The 14,347-nt window shown below is 46.1% G+C and overlaps 10 non-coding genes across 10 annotated transcripts; 5 read left to right on the forward strand and 5 right to left on the reverse strand.

Moving 5' to 3' along the window:
• The first annotated feature begins 446 nt into the window (after positions 1 to 446).
• TRNAK-CUU (transfer RNA lysine (anticodon CUU)) lies at positions 447 to 519 on the forward strand. The gene has a single exon. It is a non-coding gene; the product is annotated as a tRNA-Lys (tRNA).
• Positions 520 to 3,483: 2,964 nt separating this feature from the next.
• Positions 3,484 to 3,554, reverse strand: TRNAG-GCC (transfer RNA glycine (anticodon GCC)). The gene has a single exon. It is a non-coding gene; the product is annotated as a tRNA-Gly (tRNA).
• Positions 3,555 to 3,688: 134 nt separating this feature from the next.
• Positions 3,689 to 3,761, forward strand: TRNAK-CUU (transfer RNA lysine (anticodon CUU)). The gene has a single exon. It is a non-coding gene; the product is annotated as a tRNA-Lys (tRNA).
• A 1,548-nt stretch (positions 3,762 to 5,309) lies between these two features.
• TRNAK-CUU (transfer RNA lysine (anticodon CUU)) lies at positions 5,310 to 5,382 on the forward strand. The gene has a single exon. It is a non-coding gene; the product is annotated as a tRNA-Lys (tRNA).
• Positions 5,383 to 6,725: 1,343 nt separating this feature from the next.
• Positions 6,726 to 6,796, reverse strand: TRNAG-GCC (transfer RNA glycine (anticodon GCC)). Its single transcript has one exon. It is a non-coding gene; the product is annotated as a tRNA-Gly (tRNA).
• A 134-nt stretch (positions 6,797 to 6,930) lies between these two features.
• TRNAK-CUU (transfer RNA lysine (anticodon CUU)) lies at positions 6,931 to 7,003 on the forward strand. The gene has a single exon. It is a non-coding gene; the product is annotated as a tRNA-Lys (tRNA).
• A 2,963-nt stretch (positions 7,004 to 9,966) lies between these two features.
• Positions 9,967 to 10,037, reverse strand: TRNAG-GCC (transfer RNA glycine (anticodon GCC)). The gene has a single exon. It is a non-coding gene; the product is annotated as a tRNA-Gly (tRNA).
• Positions 10,038 to 11,587: 1,550 nt separating this feature from the next.
• TRNAG-GCC (transfer RNA glycine (anticodon GCC)) lies at positions 11,588 to 11,658 on the reverse strand. The gene has a single exon. It is a non-coding gene; the product is annotated as a tRNA-Gly (tRNA).
• Positions 11,659 to 13,207: 1,549 nt separating this feature from the next.
• On the reverse strand, positions 13,208 to 13,278 carry TRNAG-GCC (transfer RNA glycine (anticodon GCC)). Its single transcript has one exon. It is a non-coding gene; the product is annotated as a tRNA-Gly (tRNA).
• A 134-nt stretch (positions 13,279 to 13,412) lies between these two features.
• Positions 13,413 to 13,485, forward strand: TRNAK-CUU (transfer RNA lysine (anticodon CUU)). Its single transcript has one exon. It is a non-coding gene; the product is annotated as a tRNA-Lys (tRNA).
• Positions 13,486 to 14,347: the final 862 nt, after the last annotated feature.

Below are 14,347 nucleotides of genomic sequence, written 5' to 3' on the forward strand. Positions count from 1 at the left end.
ACTGGCACTGCTAGAAGACATGCAAGGCCTTTGGGCACGCAAGTGTCCCAAGGCTGCTTTAACTTGTGTGTCTTAGAGTCATGTTTGCTGGGTACTAGGGTCCCTCTTCTCGACTGTCAGCCAGCACTGTGGCCAAGTGCCACGGTGACTCTTGCAAATGTCCTTAAATGGCTTCTGGCCTGCAGAGATGTCTTAAGCTTGAGAAGTGCAAAGTGTGGAGGTGTGCCAAAATCCTAGCATTTGCATTGGCCAGGAATCGAACCCGGGCCTCCCGCGTGGCAGGCGAGAATTCTACCACTGAACCACCAATGCCTTGCCCTGTTGCTCGGTGCTGAAAAACGTGGCCAGCCAAATCAGGCCATACAAGATTGCCTTCTTCTGTGCGGATGGCAAAGGTGAGGCTGGCGCCATTTTGCAATTTTTGACATTTCAGCTCAAGCAAGCAAGCCCGGCTAGCTCAGTCGGTAGAGCATGAGACTCTTAATCTCAGGGTCGTGGGTTCGAGCCCCACGTTGGGCGATCAAAGCTTCTCCTTTTACTTTCTACTAGGCAGAGCTCCTCCAAAACGATTACAAACCATCACCAGGCCATCACTTCCTCTTTCACATGCCACTCCCCACTCCCTTTGCTAACAAACGAAAATGTCATCTCAGCTTTCCCCTTCACTTTTACTCACACAACCTCTTTTAACAACTTTTCAGCAAAAGTGCTTCACCACCCCAAGAAAGAGAAAAACACTCCTTCTTACAATCTTACTCATCTTTCCTATACTACTTTTCTTATCTGCTTTTCCCAGATTTCCGTTGGCTTTACTCCAGTCCTTTTGTCAAGGAGAGACTTACAATCAATCACTTGACAAGGAACAACCACCTGAAAGATACTCATTCTCGTATGCCTGGTGCACACCATGCAATTCCCCATCAGATAGATGGGCCGATAGATCCTTTCCGACAGACACGATCGGATTTCCGTTCGGATTTCCGATCACTACTATGCAAATCCATCAGAAAAACGATCGGAAATCAGATCGGACCTGCCGGAAATCATCTGTTCGACCCATCTATCTGACAGGCATTGGTATGGTGTGTATTAGGCTTTGCACTCCAAAGGTGCTCACATAGCAGTATGAGGAGGGCACTCTGCACACGGCCTGAGATTTAGCTGAGAGGATTGAAAAAAAGGAAGTTGCTCTTTCCCTTAACTTGTTTTTAGATGAGGTACTTCCCAACAAAAGTTACAAACCAAAAAGCCTTTCAGTCCCGGCAAGCAAAAAAAGTGGTTGCTTTCATTTGACTTAAGTTTGTTACTACTTTTTTTTCTGTACTTTTAGTATGTTTTCTTAATTGCTAGGTGCTGGGAAAGCAAGTTGTAGGTAAGCTGACACAACATCTCAACATCTACTGTGAGAAAACTCAGGACAAAAGTAGAATGAATGAGGGCCTAGAGAGAACGCTCCAAATTTGAGCAAGGCCCTGAGTAGAGTGCAAAGACAACAAGGCAAAAAGTTGTAAAACAACACCAGATGAGCAGATGCTGCTGACTTGGCATTTCCGAGGCTTTTCTAGACAGTTAAAAAGAAGCCTAATAGGTGAGTACTGGAGAGGGAGAGATGCTGCACGTCACTGGCACTGCTAGAAGACATGCAAGGCCTTTGGGCACGCAAGTGTCCCAAGGCTGCTTTAACTTGTGTGTCTTAGAGTCATGTTTGCTGGGTACTAGGGTCCCTCTTCTCGACTGTCAGCCAGCACTGTGGCCAAGTGCCACGGTGACTCTTGCAAATGTCCTTAAATGGCTTCTGGCCTGCAGAGATGTCTTAAGCTTGAGAAGTGCAAAGTGTGGAGGTGTGCCAAAAGCCTAGCATTTGCATTGGCCGGGAATCAAACCCAGGCCTCCCGCGTGGCAGGCGAGAATTCTACCACTGAACCACCAATGCCTTGCCCTGTTGCTCGGTGCTGAAAAACGTGGCCAGCCAAATCAGGCCATACAAGATTGCCTTCTTCTGTGCGGATGGCAAAGGTGAGGCTGGCGCCATTTTGCAATTTTTGACATTTCAGCTCAAGCAAGCAAGCCCGGCTAGCTCAGTCGGTAGAGCATGAGACTCTTAATCTCAGGGTCGTGGGTTCGAGCCCCACATTGGGCGATCAAAGCTTCTCCTTTTACTTTCTACTAGGCAGAGCTCCTCCAAAACGATTACAAACCATCACCAGGCCATCACTTCCTCTTTCACATGCCACTCCCCACTCCCTTTGCTAACAAACGAAAATGTCATCTCAGCTTTCCCCTTCACTTTTACTCACACAACCTCTTTTAACAACTTTTCAGCAAAAGTGCTTCACCACCCCAAGAAAGAGAAAAACACTCCTTCTTACAATCTTACTCATCTTTCCTATACTACTTTTCTTATCTGCTTTTCCCAGATTTCCGTTGGCTTTACTCCAGTCCTTTTGTCAAGGAGAGACTTACAATCAATCACTTGACAAGGAACAACCACCTGAAAGATACTCATTCTCGTATGCCTGGTGCACACCATGCAATTCCCCATCAGATAGATGGGCCGATAGATCCTTTCCGACAGACACGATCGGATTTCCGTTCGGATTTCCGATCACTACTATGCAAATCCATCAGAAAAACGATCGGAAATCAGATCGGACCTGCCGGAAATCATCTGTTCGACCCATCTATCTGACAGGCATTGGTATGGTGTGTATTAGGCTTTGCACTCCAAAGGTGCTCACATAGCAGTATGAGGAGGGCACTCTGCACACGGCCTGAGATTTAGCTGAGAGGATTGAAAAAAAGGAAGTTGCTCTTTCCCTTAACTTGTTTTTAGATGAGGTACTTCCCAACAAAAGTTACAAACCAAAAAGCCTTTCAGTCCCGGCAAGCAAAAAAAGTGGTTGCTTTCATTTGACTTAAGTTTGTTACTACTTTTTTTTCTGTACTTTTAGTATGTTTTCTTAATTGCTAGGTGCTGGGAAAGCAAGTTGTAGGTAAGCTGACACAACATCTCAACATCTACTGTGAGAAAACTCAGGACAAAAGTAGAATGAATGAGGGCCTAGAGAGAACGCTCCAAATTTGAGCAAGGCCCTGAGTAGAGTGCAAAGACAACAAGGCAAAAAGTTGTAAAACAACACCAGATGAGCAGATGCTGCTGACTTGGCATTTCCGAGGCTTTTCTAGACAGTTAAAAAGAAGCCTAATAGGTGAGTACTGGAGAGGGAGAGATGCTGCACGTCACTGGCACTGCTAGAAGACATGCAAGGCCTTTGGGCACGCAAGTGTCCCAAGGCTGCTTTAACTTGTGTGTCTTAGAGTCATGTTTGCTGGGTACTAGGGTCCCTCTTCTCGACTGTCAGCCAGCACTGTGGCCAAGTGCCACGGTGACTCTTGCAAATGTCCTTAAATGGCTTCTGGCCTGCAGAGATGTCTTAAGCTTGAGAAGTGCAAAGTGTGGAGGTGTGCCAAAATCCTAGCATTTGCATTGGCCGGGAATCGAACCCGGGCCTCCCGCGTGGCAGGCGAGAATTCTACCACTGAACCACCAATGCCTTGCCCTGTTGCTCGGTGCTGAAAAACGTGGCCAGCCAAATCAGGCCATACAAGATTGCCTTCTTCTGTGCGGATGGCAAAGGAGAGGCTGGCGCCATTTTGCAATTTTTGACATTTCAGCTCAAGCAAGCAAGCCCGGCTAGCTCAGTCGGTAGAGCATGAGACTCTTAATCTCAGGGTCGTGGGTTCGATTCCCACGTTGGGCGATCAAAGCTTCTCCTTTTACTTTCTACTAGGCAGAGCTCCTCCAAAACGATTACAAACCATCACCAGGCCATCACTTCCTCTTTCACATGCCACTCCCCACTCCCTTTGCTAACAAACGAAAATGTCATCTCAGCTTTCCCCTTCACTTTTACTCACACAACCTCTTTTAACAACTTTTCAGCAAAAGTGCTTCACCACCCCAAGAAAGAGAAAAACACTCCTTCTTACAATCTTACTCATCTTTCCTATACTACTTTTCTTATCTGCTTTTCCCAGATTTCCGTTGGCTTTACTCCAGTCCTTTTGTCAAGGAGAGACTTACAATCAATCACTTGACAAGGAACAACCACCTGAAAGATACTCATTCTCGTATGCCTGGTGCACACCATGCAATTCCCCATCAGATAGATGGGCCGATAGATCCTTTCCGACAGACACGATCGGATTTCCGTTCGGATTTCCGATCACTACTATGCAAATCCATCAGAAAAACGATCGGAAATCAGATCGGACCTGCCGGAAATCATCTGTTCGACCCATCTATCTGACAGGCATTGGTATGGTGTGTATTAGGCTTTGCACTCCAAAGGTGCTCACATAGCAGTATGAGGAGGGCACTCTGCACACGGCCTGAGATTTAGCTGAGAGGATTGAAAAAAAGGAAGTTGCTCTTTCCCTTAACTTGTTTTTAGATGAGGTACTTCCCAACAAAAGTTACAAACCAAAAAGCCTTTCAGTCCCGGCAAGCAAAAAAAGTGGTTGCTTTCATTTGACTTAAGTTTGTTACTACTTTTTTTTCTGTACTTTTAGTATGTTTTCTTAATTGCTAGGTGCTGGGAAAGCAAGTTGTAGGTAAGCTGACACAACATCTCAACATCTACTGTGAGAAAACTCAGGACAAAAGTAGAATGAATGAGGGCCTAGAGAGAACGCTCCAAATTTGAGCAAGGCCCTGAGTAGAGTGCAAAGACAACAAGGCAAAAAGTTGTAAAACAACACCAGATGAGCAGATGCTGCTGACTTGGCATTTCCGAGGCTTTTCTAGACAGTTAAAAAGAAGCCTAATAGGTGAGTACTGGAGAGGGAGAGATGCTGCACGTCACTGGCACTGCTAAAAGACATGCAAGGCCTTTGGGCACGCAAGTGTCCCAAGGCTGCTTTAACTTGTGTGTCTTAGAGTCATGTTTGCTGGGTACTAGGGTCCCTCTTCTCGACTGTCAGCCAGCACTGTGGCCAAGTGCCACGGTGACTCTTGCAAATGTCCTTAAATGGCTTCTGGCCTGCAGAGATGTCTTAAGCTTGAGAAGTGCAAAGTGTGGAGGTGTGCCAAAATCCTAGCATTTGCATTGGCCAGGAATCGAACCCGGGCCTCCCGCGCGGCAGGCGAGAATTCTACTACTGAACCACCAATGCCTTGCCCTGTTGCTCGGTGCTGAAAAACGTGGCCAGCCAAATCAGGCCGTACAAGATTGCCTTCTTCTGTGCGGATGGCAAAGGTGAGGCTGGCGCCATTTTGCAATTTTTGACATTTCAGCTCAAGCAAGCAAGCCCAGCTAGCTCAGTCGGTAGAGCATGAGACTCTTAATCTCAGGGTCGTGGGTTCGAGCCCCACGTTGGGCGATCAAAGCTTCTCCTTTTACTTTCTACTAGGCAGAGCTCCTCCAAAACGATTACAAACCATCACCAGGCCATCACTTCCTCTTTCACATGCCACTCCCCACTCCCTTTGCTAACAAACGAAAATGTCATCTCAGCTTTCCCCTTCACTTTTACTCACACAACCTCTTTTAACAACTTTTCAGCAAAAGTGCTTCACCACCCCAAGAAAGAGAAAAACACTCCTTCTTACAATCTTACTCATCTTTCCTATACTACTTTTCTTATCTGCTTTTCCCAGATTTCCGTTGGCTTTACTCCAGTCCTTTTGTCAAGGAGAGACTTACAATCAATCACTTGACAAGGAACAACCACCTGAAAGATACTCATTCTCGTATGCCTGGTGCACACCATGCAATTCCCCATCAGATAGATGGGCCGATAGATCCTTTCCGACAGACACGATCGGATTTCCGTTCGGATTTCCGATCACTACTATGCAAATCCATCAGAAAAACGATCGGAAATCAGATCGGACCTGCCGGAAATCATCTGTTCGACCCATCTATCTGACAGGCATTGGTATGGTGTGTATTAGGCTTTGCACTCCAAAGGTGCTCACATAGCAGTATGAGGAGGGCACTCTGCACACGGCCTGAGATTTAGCTGAGAGGATTGAAAAAAAGGAAGTTGCTCTTTCCCTTAACTTGTTTTTAGATGAGGTACTTCCCAACAAAAGTTACAAACCAAAAAGCCTTTCAGTCCCGGCAAGCAAAAAAAGTGGTTGCTTTCATTTGACTTAAGTTTGTTACTACTTTTTTTTCTGTACTTTTAGTATGTTTTCTTAATTGCTAGGTGCTGGGAAAGCAAGTTGTAGGTAAGCTGACACAACATCTCAACATCTACTGTGAGAAAACTCAGGACAAAAGTAGAATGAATGAGGGCCTAGAGAGAACGCTCCAAATTTGAGCAAGGCCCTGAGTAGAGTGCAAAGACAACAAGGCAAAAAGTTGTAAAACAACACCAGATGAGCAGATGCTGCTGACTTGGCATTTCCGAGGCTTTTCTAGACAGTTAAAAAGAAGCCTAATAGGTGAGTACTGGAGAGGGAGAGATGCTGCACGTCACTGGCACTGCTAGAAGACATGCAAGGCCTTTGGGCACGCAAGTGTCCCAAGGCTGCTTTAACTTGTGTGTCTTAGAGTCATGTTTGCTGGGTACTAGGGTCCCTCTTCTCGACTGTCAGCCAGCACTGTGGCCAAGTGCCACGGTGACTCTTGCAAATGTCCTTAAATGGTTTCTGGCCTGCAGAGATGTCTTAAGCTTGAGAAGTGCAAAGTGTGGAGGTGTGCCAAAATCCTAGCATTTGCATTGGCCGGGAATCGAACCCGGGCCTCCCGCGTGGCAGGCGAGAATTCTACCACTGAACCACCAATGCCTTGCCCTGTTGCTCGGTGCTGAAAAACGTGGCCAGCCAAATCAGGCCATACAAGATTGCCTTCTTCTGTGCGGATGGCAAAGGTGAGGCTGGCGCCATTTTGCAATTTTTGACATTTCAGCTCAAGCAAGCAAGCCCGGCTAGCTCAGTCGGTAGAGCATGAGACTCTTAATCTCAGGGTCGTGGGTTCGAGCCCCACGTTGGGCGATCAAAGCTTCTCCTTTTACTTTCTACTAGGCAGAGCTCCTCCAAAACGATTACAAATCATCACCAGGCCATCACTTCCTCTTTCACATGCCACTCCCCACTCCCTTTGCTAACAAACGAAAATGTCATCTCAGCTTTCCCCTTCACTTTTACTCACACAACCTCTTTTAACAACTTTTCAGCAAAAGTGCTTCACCACCCCAAGAAAGAGAAAAACACTCCTTCTTACAATCTTACTCATCTTTCCTATACTACTTTTCTTATCTGCTTTTCCCAGATTTCCGTTGGCTTTACTCCAGTCCTTTTGTCAAGGAGAGACTTACAATCAATCACTTGACAAGGAACAACCACCTGAAAGATACTCATTCTCGTATGCCTGGTGCACACCATGCAATTCCCCATCAGATAGATGGGCCGATAGATCCTTTCCGACAGACACGATCGGATTTCCGTTCGGATTTCCGATCACTACTATGCAAATCCATCAGAAAAACGATCGGAAATCAGATCGGACCTGCCGGAAATCATCTGTTCGACCCATCTATCTGACAGGCATTGGTATGGTGTGTATTAGGCTTTGCACTCCAAAGGTGCTCACATAGCAGTATGAGGAGGGCACTCTGCACACGGCCTGAGATTTAGCTGAGAGGATTGAAAAAAAGGAAGTTGCTCTTTCCCTTAACTTGTTTTTAGATGAGGTACTTCCCAACAAAAGTTACAAACCAAAAAGCCTTTCAGTCCCGGCAAGCAAAAAAAGTGGTTGCTTTCATTTGACTTAAGTTTGTTACTACTTTTTTTTCTGTACTTTTAGTATGTTTTCTTAATTGCTAGGTGCTGGGAAAGCAAGTTGTAGGTAAGCTGACACAACATCTCAACATCTACTGTGAGAAAACTCAGGACAAAAGTAGAATGAATGAGGGCCTAGAGAGAACGCTCCAAATTTGAGCAAGGCCCTGAGTAGAGTGCAAAGACAACAAGGCAAAAAGTTGTAAAACAACACCAGATGAGCAGATGCTGCTGACTTGGCATTTCCGAGGCTTTTCTAGACAGTTAAAAAGAAGCCTAATAGGTGAGTACTGGAGAGGGAGAGATGCTGCACGTCACTGGCACTGCTAGAAGACATGCAAGGCCTTTGGGCACGCAAGTGTCCCAAGGCTGCTTTAACTTGTGTGTCTTAGAGTCATGTTTGCTGGGTTCTAGGGTCCCTCTTCTCGACTGTCAGCCAGCACTGTGGCCAAGTGCCACGGTGACTCTTGCAAATGTCCTTAAATGGCTTCTGGCCTGCAGAGATGTCTTAAGCTTGAGAAGTGCAAAGTGTGGAGGTGTGCCAAAATCCTAGCATTTGCATTGGCCGGGAATCGAACCCGGGCCTCCCGCGTGGCAGGCGAGAAATCTACCACTGAACCACCAATGCCTTGCCCTGTTGCTCGGTGCTGAAAAACGTGGCCAGCCAAATCAGGCCATACAAGATTGCCTTCTTCTGTGCGGATGGCAAAGGTGAGGCTGGCGCCATTTTGCAATTTTTGACATTTCAGCTCAAGCAAGCAAGCCCGGCTAGCTCAGTCGGTAGAGCATGAGACTCTTAATCTCAGGGTCGTGGGTTCGAGCCCCACGTTGGCGATCAAAGCTTCTCCTTTTACTTTCTACTAGGCAGAGCTCCTCCAAAACGATTACAAACCATCACCAGGCCATCACTTCCTCTTTCACATGCCACTCCCCACTCCCTTTGCTAACAAACGAAAATGTCATCTCAGCTTTCCCCTTCACTTTTACTCACACAACCTCTTTTAACAACTTTTCAGCAAAAGTGCTTCACCACCCCAAGAAAGAGAAAAACACTCCTTCTTACAATCTTACTCATCTTTCCTATACTACTTTTCTTATCTGCTTTTCCCAGATTTCCGTTGGCTTTACTCCAGTCCTTTTGTCAAGGAGAGACTTACAATCAATCACTTGACAAGGAACAACCACCTGAAAGATACTCATTCTCGTATGCCTGGTGCACACCATGCAATTCCCCATCAGATAGATGGGCCGATAGATCCTTTCCGACAGACACGATCGGATTTCCGTTCGGATTTCCGATCACTACTATGCAAATCCATCAGAAAAACGATCGGAAATCAGATCGGACCTGCCGGAAATCATCTGTTCGACCCATCTATCTGACAGGCATTGGTATGGTGTGTATTAGGCTTTGCACTCCAAAGGTGCTCACATAGCAGTATGAGGAGGGCACTCTGCACACGGCCTGAGATTTAGCTGAGAGGATTGAAAAAAAGGAAGTTGCTCTTTCCCTTAACTTGTTTTTAGATGAGGTACTTCCCAACAAAAGTTACAAACCAAAAAGCCTTTCAGTCCCGGCAAGCAAAAAAAGTGGTTGCTTTCATTTGACTTAAGTTTGTTACTACTTTTTTTTCTGTACTTTTAGTATGTTTTCTTAATTGCTAGGTGCTGGGAAAGCAAGTTGTAGGTAAGCTGACACAACATCTCAACATCTACTGTGAGAAAACTCAGGACAAAAGTAGAATGAATGAGGGCCTAGAGAGAACGCTCCAAATTTGAGCAAGGCCCTGAGTAGAGTGCAAAGACAACAAGGCAAAAAGTTGTAAAACAACACCAGATGAGCAGATGCTGCTGACTTGGCATTTCCGAGGCTTTTCTAGACAGTTAAAAAGAAGCCTAATAGGTGAGTACTGGAGAGGGAGAAATGCTGCACGTCACTGGCACTGCTAGAAGACATGCAAGGCCTTTGGGCACGCAAGTGTCCCAAGGCTGCTTTAACTTGTGTGTCTTAGAGTTATGTTTGCTGGGTACTAGGGTCCCTCTTCTCGACTGTCAGCCAGCACTGTGGCCAAGTGCCACGGTGACTCTTGCAAATGTCCTTAAATGGCTTCTGGCCTGCAGAGATGTCTTAAGCTTGAGAAGTGCAAAGTGTGGAGGTGTGCCAAAATCCTAGCATTTGCATTGGCCGGGAATCGAACCCGGGCCTCCCACGTGGCAGGCGAGAATTCTACCACTGAACCACCAATGCCTTGCCCTGTTGCTGGGTGCTGAAAAACGTGGCCAGCCAAATCAGGCCATACAAGATTGCCTTCTTCTGTGCGGATGGCAAAGGAGAGGCTGGCGCCATTTTGCAATTTTTGACATTTCAGCTCAAGCAAGCAAGCCCGGCTAGCTCAGTCGGTAGAGCATGAGACTCTTAATCTCAGGGTCGTGGGTTTGAGCCCCACGTTGGGCGATCAAAGCTTCTCCTTTTACTTTCTACTAGGCAGAGCTCCTCCAAAACGATTACAAACCATCACCAGGCCATCACTTCCTCTTTCACATGCCACTCCCCACTCCCTTTGCTAACAAACGAAAATGTCATCTCAGCTTTCCCCTTCACTTTTACTCACACAACCTCTTTTAACAACTTTTCAGCAAAAGTGCTTCACCACCCCAAGAAAGAGAAAAACACTCCTTCTTACAATCTTACTCATCTTTCCTATACTACTTTTCTTATCTGCTTTTCCCAGATTTCCGTTGGCTTTACTCCAGTCCTTTTGTCAAGGAGAGACTTACAATCAATCACTTGACAAGAAACAACCACCTGAAAGATACTCATTCTCGTATGCCTGGTGCACACCATGCAATTCCCCATCAGATAGATGGGCCGATAGATCCTTTCCGACAGACACGATCAGATTTCCGTTCGGATTTCCGATCACTACTATGCAAATCCATCAGAAAAACGATCGGAAATCAGATCGGACCTGCCGGAAATCATCTGATCGACCCATCTATCTGACAGGCATTGGTATGGTGTGTATTAGGCTTTGCACTCCAAAGGTGCTCACATAGCAGTATGAGGAGGGCACTCTGCACACGGCCTGAGATTTAGCTGAGAGGATTGAAAAAAAGGAAGTTGCTCTTTCCCTTAACTTGTTTTTAGATGAGGTACTTCCCAACAAAAGTTACAAACCAAAAAGCCTTTCAGTCCCGGCAAGCAAAAAAAGTGGTTGCTTTCATTTGACTTAAGTTTGTTACTACTTTTTTTTCTGTACTTTTAGTATGTTTTCTTAATTGCTAGGTGCTGGGAAAGCAAGTTGTAGGTAAGCTGACACAACATCTCAACATCTACTGTGAGAAAACTCAGGACAAAAGTAGAATGAATGAGGGCCTAGAGAGAACGCTCCAAATTTGAGCAAGGCCCTGAGTAGAGTGCAAAGACAACAAGGCAAAAAGTTGTAAAACAACACCAGATGAGCAGATGCTGCTGACTTGGCATTTCCGAGGCTTTTCTAGACAGTTAAAAAGAAGCCTAATAGGTGAGTACTGGAGAGGGAGAGATGCTGCACGTCACTGGCACTGCTAGAAGACATGCAAGGCCTTTGGGCACGCAAGTGTCCCAAGGCTGCTTTAACTTGTGTGTCTTAGAGTCATGTTTGCTGGGTTCTAGGGTCCCTCTTCTCGACTGTCAGCCAGCACTGTGGCCAAGTGCCACGGTGACTCTTGCAAATGTCCTTAAATGGCTTCTGGCCTGCAGAGATGTCTTAAGCTTGAGAAGTGCAAAGTGTGGAGGTGTGCCAAAATCCTAGCATATGCATTGGCCGGGAATCGAACCCGGGCCTCCCGCGTGGCAGGCGAGAATTCTACCACTGAACCACCAATGCCTTGCCCTGTTGCTCGGTGCTGAAAAACGTGGCCAGCCAAATCAGGCCATACAAGATTGCCTTCTTCTGTGCGGATGGCAAAGGTGAGGCTGGCGCCATTTTGCAATTTTTGACATTTCAGCTCAAGCAAGCAAGCCCGGCTAGCTCAGTCGGTAGAGCATGAGACTCTTAATCTCAGGGTCGTGGGTTCGAGCCCCACGTTGGCGATCAAAGCTTCTCCTTTTACTTTCTACTAGGCAGAGCTCCTCCAAAACGATTACAAACCATCACCAGGCCATCACTTCCTCTTTCACATGCCACTCCCCACTCCCTTTGCTAACAAACGAAAATGTCATCTCAGCTTTCCCCTTCACTTTTACTCACACAACCTCTTTTAACAACTTTTCAGCAAAAGTGCTTCACCACCCCAAGAAAGAGAAAAACACTCCTTCTTACAATCTTACTCATCTTTCCTATACTACTTTTCTTATCTGCTTTTCCCAGATTTCCGTTGGCTTTACTCCAGTCCTTTTGTCAAGGAGAGACTTACAATCAATCACTTGACAAGGAACAACCACCTGAAAGATACTCATTCTCGTATGCCTGGTGCACACCATGCAATTCCCCATCAGATAGATGGGCCGATAGATCCTTTCCGACAGACACGATCGGATTTCCGTTCGGATTTCCGATCACTACTATGCAAATCCATCAGAAAAACGATCGGAAATCAGATCGGACCTGCCGGAAATCATCTGTTCGACCCATCTATCTGACAGGCATTGGTATGGTGTGTATTAGGCTTTGCACTCCAAAGGTGCTCACATAGCAGTATGAGGAGGGCACTCTGCACACGGCCTGAGATTTAGCTGAGAGGATTGAAAAAAAGGAAGTTGCTCTTTCCCTTAACTTGTTTTTAGATGAGGTACTTCCCAACAAAAGTTACAAACCAAAAAGCCTTTCAGTCCCGGCAAGCAAAAAAAGTGGTTGCTTTCATTTGACTTAAGTTTGTTACTACTTTTTTTTCTGTACTTTTAGTATGTTTTCTTAATTGCTAGGTGCTGGGAAAGCAAGTTGTAGGTAAGCTGACACAACATCTCAACATCTACTGTGAGAAAACTCAGGACAAAAGTAGAATGAATGAGGGCCTAGAGAGAACGCTCCAAATTTGAGCAAGGCCGTGAGTAGAGTGCAAAGACAACAAGGCAAAAGGTTGTAAAACAACACCAGATGAGCAGATGCTGCTGACTTGGCATTTCCGAGGCTTTTCTAGACAGTTAAAAAGAAGCCTAATAGGTGAGTACTGGAGAGGGAGAGATGCTGCACGTCACTGGCACTGCTAGAAGACATGCAAGGCCTTTGGGCACGCAAGTGTCCCAAGGCTGCTTTAACTTGTGTGTCTTAGAGTCATGTTTGCTGGGTACTAGGGTCCCTCTTCTCGACTGTCAGCCAGCACTGTGGCCAAGTGCCACGGTGACTCTTGCAAATGTCCTTAAATGGCTTCTGGCCTGCAGAGATGTCTTAAGCTTGAGAAGTGCAAAGTGTGGAGGTGTGCCAAAATCCTAGCATTTGCATTGGCCGGGAATCGAACCCGGGCCTCCCGCGTGGCAGGCGAGAATTCTACCACTGAACCACCAATGCCTTGCCCTGTTGCTCGGTGCTGAAAAACGTGGCCAGCCAAATCAGGCCATACAAGCTTGCCTTCTTCTGTGCGGATGGCAAAGGAGAGGCTGGCGCCATTTTGCAATTTTTGACATTTCAGCTCAAGCAAGCAAGCCCGGCTAGCTCAGTTGGTAGAGCATGAGACTCTTAATCTCAGGGTCGTGGGTTCGAGCCCCACGTTGGGCGATCAAAGCTTCTCCTTTTACTTTCTACTAGGCAGAGCTCCTCCAAAACGATTACAAACCATCACCAGGCCATCACTTCCTCTTTCACATGCCACTCCCCACTCCCTTTGCTAACAAACGAAAATGTCATTTCAGCTTTCCCCTTCACTTTTACTCACACAACCTCTTTTAACAACGTTTCAGCAAAAGTGCTTCACCACCCCAAGAAAGAGAAAAACACTCCTTCTTACAATCTTACTCATCTTTCCTATACTACTTTTCTTATCTGCTTTTCCCAGATTTCCGTTGGCTTTACTCCAGTCCTTTTGTCAAGGAGAGACTTACAATCAATCACTTGACAAGGAACAACCACCTGAAAGATACTCATTCTCGTATGCCTGGTGCACACCATGCAATTCCCCATCAGATAGATGGGCCGATAGATCCTTTCCGACAGACACGATCGGATTTCCGTTCGGATTTCCGATCACTACTATGCAAATCCATCAGAAAAACGATCGGAAATCAGATCGGACCTGCCGGAAATCATCTGTTCGACCCATCTATCTGACAGGCATTGGTATGGTGTGTATTAGGCTTTGCACTCCAAAGGTGCTCACATAGCAGTATGAGGAGGGCACTCTGCACACGGCCTGAGATTTAGCTGAGAGGATTGAAAAAAAGGAAGTTGCTCTTTCCCTTAACTTGTTTTTAGATGAGGTACTTCCCAACAAAAGTTACAAACCAAAAAGCCTTTCAGTCCCGGCAAGCAAAAAAAGTGGTTGCTTTCATTTGACTTAAGTTTGTTACTACTTTTTTTTCTGTACTTTTAGTATGTTTTCTTAATTGCTAGGTGCTGGGAAAGCAAGTTGTAGGTAAGCTGA

Source organism: Hyperolius riggenbachi, chromosome 4, assembly GCF_040937935.1.
Source record: "Hyperolius riggenbachi isolate aHypRig1 chromosome 4, aHypRig1.pri, whole genome shotgun sequence".
Taxonomy (NCBI): Eukaryota; Metazoa; Chordata; class Amphibia; order Anura; family Hyperoliidae; genus Hyperolius; species Hyperolius riggenbachi.